The sequence below is a fragment of the Mustela lutreola genome, chromosome 8, assembly GCF_030435805.1.
Source record: "Mustela lutreola isolate mMusLut2 chromosome 8, mMusLut2.pri, whole genome shotgun sequence".
Lineage (NCBI taxonomy): Eukaryota > Metazoa > Chordata > Mammalia > Carnivora > Mustelidae > Mustela > Mustela lutreola.
In genome coordinates, this window is record NC_081297.1 from 59742824 (window position 1) to 59751856 (window position 9033).

The window sequence follows — 9033 nt, forward strand, 5'->3', positions numbered from 1 at the left end:
GGAGAAGTGTCTGTTCATATCTTCTGCCCATTTATTGATATGATTAGCTGTTTTGTGAGTGTTGAGTTTGAAAAGTTCTTTATAGATCCTGGATATCAACCTTTTGTCTGCACTGTCATTTGCAGTCTTCTCTCGTTCCATGGCTTGCCTCTTTGATTTTTTTTTTGTTGTTGTTGTTTTGTTTGTTTGTTTTGTTTTTTAGAAGATGTAACAGAATGTAATTTTTTTAAGATTTTTATTTATTTATTTGACAGACAGATTACAAGTAGGCAGAGAGAGAGGAGAAAGCAAGCTCCCCAATGGACAGAGAGCCCATTGCAGGGCTCGATCCCAGGACCCTGGGATCATGACCTGAGCCAAAGGCAGAGGATTTAACCCACTTAACCACCCAGGTGCCCCTGTATATTATTTTTTTTTATAAACATATAATGTGCTTTTATCCCCGGGGTACAGGTCTGTGAATCACCAGGTTTACACACTTCACAGCACTCACCATAGCACATACCCTCCCCAATGTCCATAACCCCAACCCCTCTCCTACACCCCCTTCCCCCAGCAAACCTCAGTTTGTTTTGTGAGATTAAGAGTCACTTATGGTTTGTCGCCCAATCCCATATTGTTTCATTCATTCTTCTCCTACCCCTTAACCCCCCATGTTGCGTCTCCACTTCCTCATATTCGCTTAGCATGATACCCTCTAGTTCCAACCACGTCATCACAAATGGCAATATTTCATTTCTTTTCATGGCTGCATAGTATTCCATTGTGTATATATACCACTTCTTCTTTATCCATTCATCTGTTGATGGACATTTAGGTTCTTTCCATAGTTTCACTATTGTAGACATCGCGGCTATAAACATTCGGGTGCACATGTCCCTTCGGATCACTAGGTTTGTATCTTGGGGGTAAATACCCGGTAGTGCAATTGCTGGGTCGTACGGTAGTTCTATTTTCAACATTTTGGGAACCTCCAAGCTGTTTTCCAGAGTGGTTGCACCAGCTTGCATTCGCACTAACAGTGTAGGAGGGTTCCCCTTTCTCTGCATCCTCGCCAGCATCTGTCATTTCCTGACTTGTTAATTTTAGCCAGTCTGACTGGTGTGAGGTGATATCTAGTGGTTTTGATTTGTATTTCCCTAATGCCGAGTGATATGGAGCACTTTTTCATGTGTCTGTTGGCCATCTGGATATCTTCTTTGCAGAAATGTCTGTTCATGTCCTCTGCCCATTTCTTGATTGGATTATTTGATCTCTAGGTGTTGAGTTTGCTAAGTTCTTTATAGATTTTGGACACTAGCCCTTTATTGATATGTTGTTTGCAAATATCTTCTCCCATTCTGTCAGTAGTCTTTTGGTTTTGTTGAATGTTAACATTGTTGTGCAAAAGCTTTTGATCTTGATGAAATCCTAATAGTTCATTTTTTCCCTTGCTTCCCTTGCCTTGGCATTGTTCCTAGGAAGATGTTGCTGCAGCTGAGGTCGAAGAGGTTGCTGCCTGTGTTCTCCTCAAGGATTTTGATGGATTCCTTTCTCACATTGAGGTCCTTTATCCATCTTGAGTCTATTTTTGTGTGCGGCATAAGGAAATGGACCAATTTCATTTTTCTGCATATGGATATCTAATTTTCACAACACCATTTATTGAAGAGGCTGTCTTTTTTCCATTGGACATTCTTTCCTGCTGTGTCAAAGATTAGTTGACCATAGAGTTGAGGGTCTATTTCTGGGCTCTCTATTCTGTTCCATTGCTCTATATATCTCTTTTTGTGCCAGTACCATGCTGTCTTGATGGTGATGACAGCTTTGTAATAGAGCTTGAAGTCCAGAATTGTGATCCCACCAACTTTGGCTTTCTTTGTCAATATTCCTTTGGCTATTCGAGGTCTTTTCTACTTCCATATAAATTTTAGGGTTTCTTTGAAAAAAATGGATGATATTTTGATAGGAATTGCATTAAACGTGTAGATTGCTTTAGGTAGCATAGATATTTTCACAGAATTTGCTCTTCCAATCCAGGAGCATGGACCATTTTTTCATTTCTTTGTGTCTTCCTCAATTTCTTTCATGAGTACTTTATAGTTTTCTGAGTATAGATTCTTTGCCTCTTTGGTTAGGTTTATTCCTAGGTAACTTATAGTTTTGGGTGCAATTGTAAATTGGATTGACTCCTTAATTTCTCTTTCTTCTGCCTTGTTGTTGGTGTAAAGAAATGCAACTGATTTCTGTGCATTGATTTTCTATCCTGACACTTTACTGAATTCCTGTACAAGTTCTAGCAGTTTTGGAGTGGAGTCTTTTGGGTATTCCACATATAGTATCATATCATCTGCGAAGAGTGATAGTTTGACTTCTTCTTTACTGATTTGGATGCCTTTAATTTCCTTTTGTTGTCTGATTGCTGAGGCTAGGACCTCTAGTACTACGTTGAATAGCAGTGGTGATAATGGACATCCCTGCCATGTTCCTGACCTTAGCGGAAAAGCTTTCAGTTTTTCTCCATTGAGAATGATATTTGCGGTGGGTTTTTCATAGATGGCTTTGATAATATTGAGGTATGTGCCCTCTATCCCTACACATTGAAGAGTTTTGATCAGGAAGGGATGCTGTACTTTGTCAAATGCTTTTTTCAGCATCTATGGAGAATATCATATGGTTCTTGTTCTTTCTGTTATTAATATATTATATCACATTGACTGATTTGCGGATGTTGAACCAACCTTGCAGCCCTGGAATAAATCCTACTTGGTCGTGGTGAATGATCCTTTTAATGTACTATTGATCCTACTGGCTAGTATTTTGGTGAGAATTTTTGGATCTGTGTTCATCAAGGATATGGGTTTGTAATTCTCCTTTTTGACGGGGTCAAGGTGATGCTGGCCTCATAAAATGAGTTTGGAAGTTTTCCTTCCATTTCTGTTTTTTGGAACAGTTTCAGGAGAATAGGAATTAGTTCTTCATTAAATGTTTGGTAGAATTCCCCTTGGAAGCCATCTAGCCCTGGGCTTTTGTTTGTTTGGAGATTTTTGATGACTGTTTCAATCTCCTTACTGGTTATGGGTCTGTTCAGGCTTTCTATTTCTTCCTGGTTCAGTTGTGGTAGTTTATACATCTCTAGGAATGCATCCAATTCTTCCAGATTGTCAGATTTGTTGGCGTAGAGTTGCTCATAGTATGTTCTTATAATTGTTTGTATTTCTTTGGTGTTAGTTGTGATCTCTCCTCTTTCATTCATGATTTTATTTACTTGGGTCCTTCCTCTTTTCTTTTTGATAAGTCTGACCAGGAGTTTATCAACCTTATTAATTCTTTCAAAGAACCAGCTCCTAGTTTCATTGATTTGTTATATTGTTTTTGTTGTTGTTGTTGCTTCTATTTCATTGATTTCTGCTCCGATCTTTATGATTTCTCTTCTGCTGGGTTTAGGGTTTCTTTCTTGTTCTTTCTCCAGCTCCTTTAGGTGTAGGGGTAGGTTGTGTACCTGTGACCTTTCTTGTTTCTTGAGATGGCTTGTACTGCTATATATTTTCCTCTCAAGACTGCCTTTGCTGTGTCCCATAGATTTTGAGCCTATGTGTTTTCATTATCATTTGTTTCCATGAATGTTTTAAATTCTTCTTTCATTTCCTGGTTGACCCATTCATTCTTTAGAAGGATGCTGTTTAGTCCCCATGAATTTGGGTTCTTTCCAAATTTCCTCTTGTGGTTGAGTTCTAGATTCAGAGCATTGTGGTCTGAAAATATGCAGGGAATGATCCCAATCTTTTGATACAGGTTGATACCTGATTTAGGACTGAGGATGTGATCTATTCTGGAGAATGTTCCATGTGCACTAGAGAAGAATGTGTATTCAGTTGCTTTGGGATGGAATGTTCTGAATATATCTGTGATGTCCATTTGGTCCAGGGTGTCATTTAATGCCTTTATTTCCTTGTTGATCTTTTGCTTGGAGGATCTGTCCATTTCAGTGAGGGGAGTGTTAACGTCCCCTACTCTTATTGTCTTATTTTTTATGTGTTTCTTTGATTTTGTTATTAATTGGTTTATTTAGTTGGCTGCTCCCACGTTGGGAGCATAGATATTTAAAATTGTTAGATCTTCTTGTTGGACATATCCTTTGAGTACGATATAGTGTCCTTCCTCATCTCTTATTATAGTCTTTGGCTTAAAATCTAATGATCTGATATAAGGATTGCCACCTCAGCTTTCTTCTGATGTCCATTAGCATGGTAAATTGTTTTTCTCTCCCTCACTTTAAAACTGGAGGTGATTTCGTGTTTAAAATGAGTTTCCTGTAGGCAATATATAGATGGGTTTTATTTTTTTTATCCATTATGATACCCTGTGTCTTTTGATTGGGGCATTTAGCCCATTAACATTCAGGGTAACTATTGAGAGATATGAATTTAGTGCCATTTCATTGCCTGTAAGGTGACTGTTCCTGTATATTGTCTCTGTTCCTCTCTGATCTACTTTTTTTAGGCTCTCTCTTTGCTTAGAGGACCCATTTTGATATTTCCTGTAGAACTGGTTTGGTGTTTGCAAATTCTTTTAGTTTTGTTTGTCTTGTAAGCTTTTAATCTCTCCTTCTATTTTCAATAATAGCCTAGCTAGATATAGTATTCTTGGCTGCATGTTTTTCTCATTTAGTGCTCTAAATATATCATGCCAGTTTTTTCTGGCCTGCCAGGTCTCTATGGATAAGTCTGCTGCCAATCTAATATTTTTACCATTGTATATTACAGACTTTTTTCCCGGGCTGCTTTCAGGATTTTCTCTTTGTGACTAAGACTTGTAAATTTTACTATTAGGTGACAGGGTGTGGACCTATTCTTGTTGATTTTGAGGGGGGTTCTCTGTGCCTCTTGGATTTTGATGCTCTTTCCCTTTGCCATATTAGGGAAATTCTCTACAATAATTCTCTCCAATATACTTTATGATCCCCTCTCTCATTCTTCTTCTTCTGGAATCCCAGTTATTCTAATGTTGTTTCATCTTATGGTGTCACTTATTTCTTGAATTGTCCCATCGTGTCCAGTAGCTGTTTGTCCCCCTTTTGCTCAACTTTTTTATTCTCTGTCATTTGGTCTTCTATATCACTAATTCTTTCTTCTGCCTCATTCATCCTAGTAGTGAGAGCCTCCATTTTTTATTGCACCTCATTAGTACCTTTTTTTATTTCAACTTGGTTAGATTTTAGTTCTTTTATTTCTCCAAAAAGGGCTTTTATACTTCCTGAGAGGTTTCTATAATATCTTCTATGACTTTTTCGAGCCTGGCTAGAATCTTGAGAATCGTCATTTTGAACTCTAGATCTGACATATTACCAATGTCTGTATTTATTAGGTCCCTAGCCTTTGCTACTGCCTCTTATTCTTTTTTTTTTTTTTGTGGTGAATTTTTCTGCCTTGTCATTTTGTTCAGATAAGACTATATGAAGGAGCAAGTAAAATACTAAAAGGGTGGCAACATCCCCAGAAAAATATGCTTTAATCAAATCAGAAGAGACCCCAAATTGTGGGGGCAGGGAGAAAGGGGATAAAAAGAGGTTCAGAAAACAAAACAAAACAAAACAAAAAAAAACAATTAAAAAAAGAAAATGAAGAAAGAAAAAAAAAACGAAATATATATATATATATATATATATATATATATATGATAAACTAGTTAAAAAACGTTAAAAAAGAAAAGGGTAAAAGTTAAAAAACATTTAGCAGAAGAAGAAAAAAATTGAAAAAATAAACTAAATTAACTGCAATACTAATGAATCAATGGAAAAAGCCATGAGTTCAGTGTTTTGCTTTCTCCTCCTCTGGAGTTCCGCTGCTCTCCTTGGTATTCCACCTGCACTCCTTGGTAGGTGAACTTGGTCTTGGCTAGATTTCTTGTTGATCTTCTGGGGGAGGGGCCTGTTGTAGTGATTCTCAAGTGTCTTTGCCACAAGCAGAATTGCACTGCCCTTACCAGGGGCCGGGCTAAGTAATCTGCGCAGGTTCGCTTTTGTTCCCTGAACGTTTTCCGTAGAATTCCGGAGGATGGGAATGAAGATGGTGGTCTCCCAATCTCTGGCCCAGAGGAGCCGAGAGCTCAGGGCCCCACTCCTCAGTGTGCCCTGAGAGAGTAGCACCCAATAACTCCCGTCTCCCTGGCCTCCAGCTGCACTCCGTGCTCACGCAGGCTGAGAGTTCTCTCCTCTGCTCTATCTCTGTAGCAGCTTCCCCTTTCTAATAACTGCAAGTTCTGCAACACTCAGACACCCCTGATCCTTCTGTGATCCTGCGGGACCTGGGCGATGCTGACCCCGTGTGGGCTTCACCCCAATTTAGCCTCTGGAGCAATGTCCCTCAGTGGAATAGACTTTTAAAAGTCCCTATTTTGTGCTCCATTGCTCCGCCACCTGCCAGGAGCTGGTCCCTGCCCCCGCAGTCTATCTTCCCGTCGCTTTGGATTCATTTCTCCGCCAGTCTTACCTTTCAGAAAGTGGTTGATTTTCAGTTTCTAGAATTGCTGTTCTTCTTTTCTTCGATCTGCTGTTGGATTTGTAGGTGTCTGCAATGTTTAAATAAGCTATCTAGCTGACCTCCTGCTACCTGATGTAGCCTCAGCCTGCTATGTCTCCGGCATCTTGACTTCTCCTGCCTTTTTGTTTTATTGACTGTTTCCTTTGCTGTGCAGAAGCTTTTCATCTTAATGAAGTCCCAAAAGTTCATTTTTGCTTCTCTTTCCTTTGCCTTTAGAGACATATCCTGAAAGAAGTTGCTATGGCTAATATCAAAGAGGTTACTGCCTATGTTCTCTTCTAGGATTCTGATGGATTCCTATCTCATGTTGAGGTCTTTTATCCACTTCAGGTTTATCTTTGTGTACAGTGTAAGAGAATGGTCGAGTTTCATTCTTCTACATATAGCTGTTCAATTTTCCCAGCACAATTTATTGAACAGACAGTCAAATTTTCCACTGGATATTTTTTCCTGCTTTGTCGAAGATTATTTGACCATAGAGTTGAGGGTCCATATCTGGACTCCCTATTCTCTTCCACTAGTCTATGTGTCTGTTTTTATGCCAGTACCATGCTCTCTTGGTGATCACAGCTTTGTAGTAAAGCTTGAAATCATGTAACATGATACCCCCAGTTTTATTTTTGTTTTTCAACATTTCCTTAGTGATTCAGAGTCTTTTCTGATTTATAAAAATTTTAGGATTATTTGCTCCAGCTCTTTGAGAAATAGCGAAAGAATTTTGATTGGAATGGCATTAAAAGTATAGATTGCTCTAGGCGGTATAGACATTTTAACAATGTTTATTCTTCCGATCCAAGAGCATGGAATGGTCTTCCATCTTTTTGTGTCTTCTTCAGTTTCTTTCATGAGTGTTCTGTAGTTCCTTGAGTACAGATCTTTTACTACTTTGGTTAGGTTTATTCCTAGGTATCTTATGTTTCTTGGTGCTATAGTAATGGAATTGATTCTCTAATTTCCATTTCTGTATTTTCATTGTTAGTGTATAAAAAAGCCACTGACTTCTGTGAATTGACTTTGCATATTGCCATGTTACTGAATTGCTCTATGAGTTCTAGTAGTTTGGGGGTGGAGTCTTTTGGGTTTTCCATATAAAGTATCATGTCATCTGCGAGGAGAGAGAGTTTGGCTTCTTCATTGCCAATTTGGATACCTTTTATTTCTCTTTGTTGTCTGATTCCTGTTGCTAGGACTTCTAATACTATGTTGAACAAGAGTTGTGAGAGTGGTCACCCTTGCTGTGTTCCTGATATCAATGGGAAGGCTGTAAGCTTTTTCCCATTGAGGATGATATTTGCTGTGGGTCTTTCATAGATAGATTTTATGAAGTTTGGGAATGTTCCCTCTATCCCTCTAATTTGAAGCGTTTTAATCAGGAACGGATGCTGGATTTTGTCAAAAGCTTTTTCTGTATCAACTGAGAGGACCATGTGATTCTTCCTCTTCTCTTATTGATTTGTTCTATCACATTGATTGATTTGCAAATGTTGAGCCATCCTTGTAACCCAAGGATGAATCCTACCTGGTCATGGTGGATAATCTTTTCAATGTGCTGTTGGATCCTATTTTCTAGGATCTTGTTGAGAATCTTAGCATCCATATTCATCAGTGATATTGGTCTGAAATTCTCCTTTCTGGTAGGGTCTTTGCCTGGTTTGGGGATCAGGGTAATGCTGGCTTCATAAAAAGAGTCTGGAAGTTTTCCTTCTGCTTCAATTTTTTGAAACAGCTTCAGAAGAATAAGTGTTACTTCTTCTTTGAAACTTTGGTAGCATTCCCCAGGGAATCCGTCAGGTCCTTAGCCATTGTTTTTTGGGAGGTTTTTGATCACTGCTTCAATCTTGTTACTAGATATCAGTCTATTCAGGTTGTCAGTTTCTTCAATTTTGTGAGTTTATAGTTTTCCAGGAATGCATCCATTTCATTTAGGTTGCTTAACTTATTGGTATGTAACTGTTGATAATAACTTTTGATGATTGTTTCTACTTCCCTGGTGTTAGTTGTGATCTCTCCCTTTCATTCATAATTTTATTAATTTGAGCTTTCTCTCTTTTCTTTTGGATTAGTGTGGCCAATGGTTTATTGATCTTATTGATTCTTTAAAAAATACAGGTTCTATTTTCATTGATACATTCTACTGTATCTCTGGTTTCTACCTCAATGATCTTTGCTCTAATCTTGATTATTTCCCTTCTTATGTGTGGAATTGGTTTTATTTGTTGTTGATTCTCCAGTTCTTTAAGGTGTAGTGACAGCTGGCGTGTTCTGGATTTTTCAATTTTTTTGAGGGATGCTTGGATGGCTATATATTTCCCCCTTAGGACCACCTTTGCTGTATCCCATAGGTTTGTGACTGAAGTGTCTTCATTTTCATTGGTTTCCATGAATTGTTTAAGTTCTTCTTTGATCTCCTGGTTGATCCAAGCATTCTTAAGCAAGGTGGTCTTTAGCTTCCAGGTGTTTGAGTTCCTTCTGAACTTTTCCTTGTGTTTGAGCTCCAGTTTCAAAGCATTGT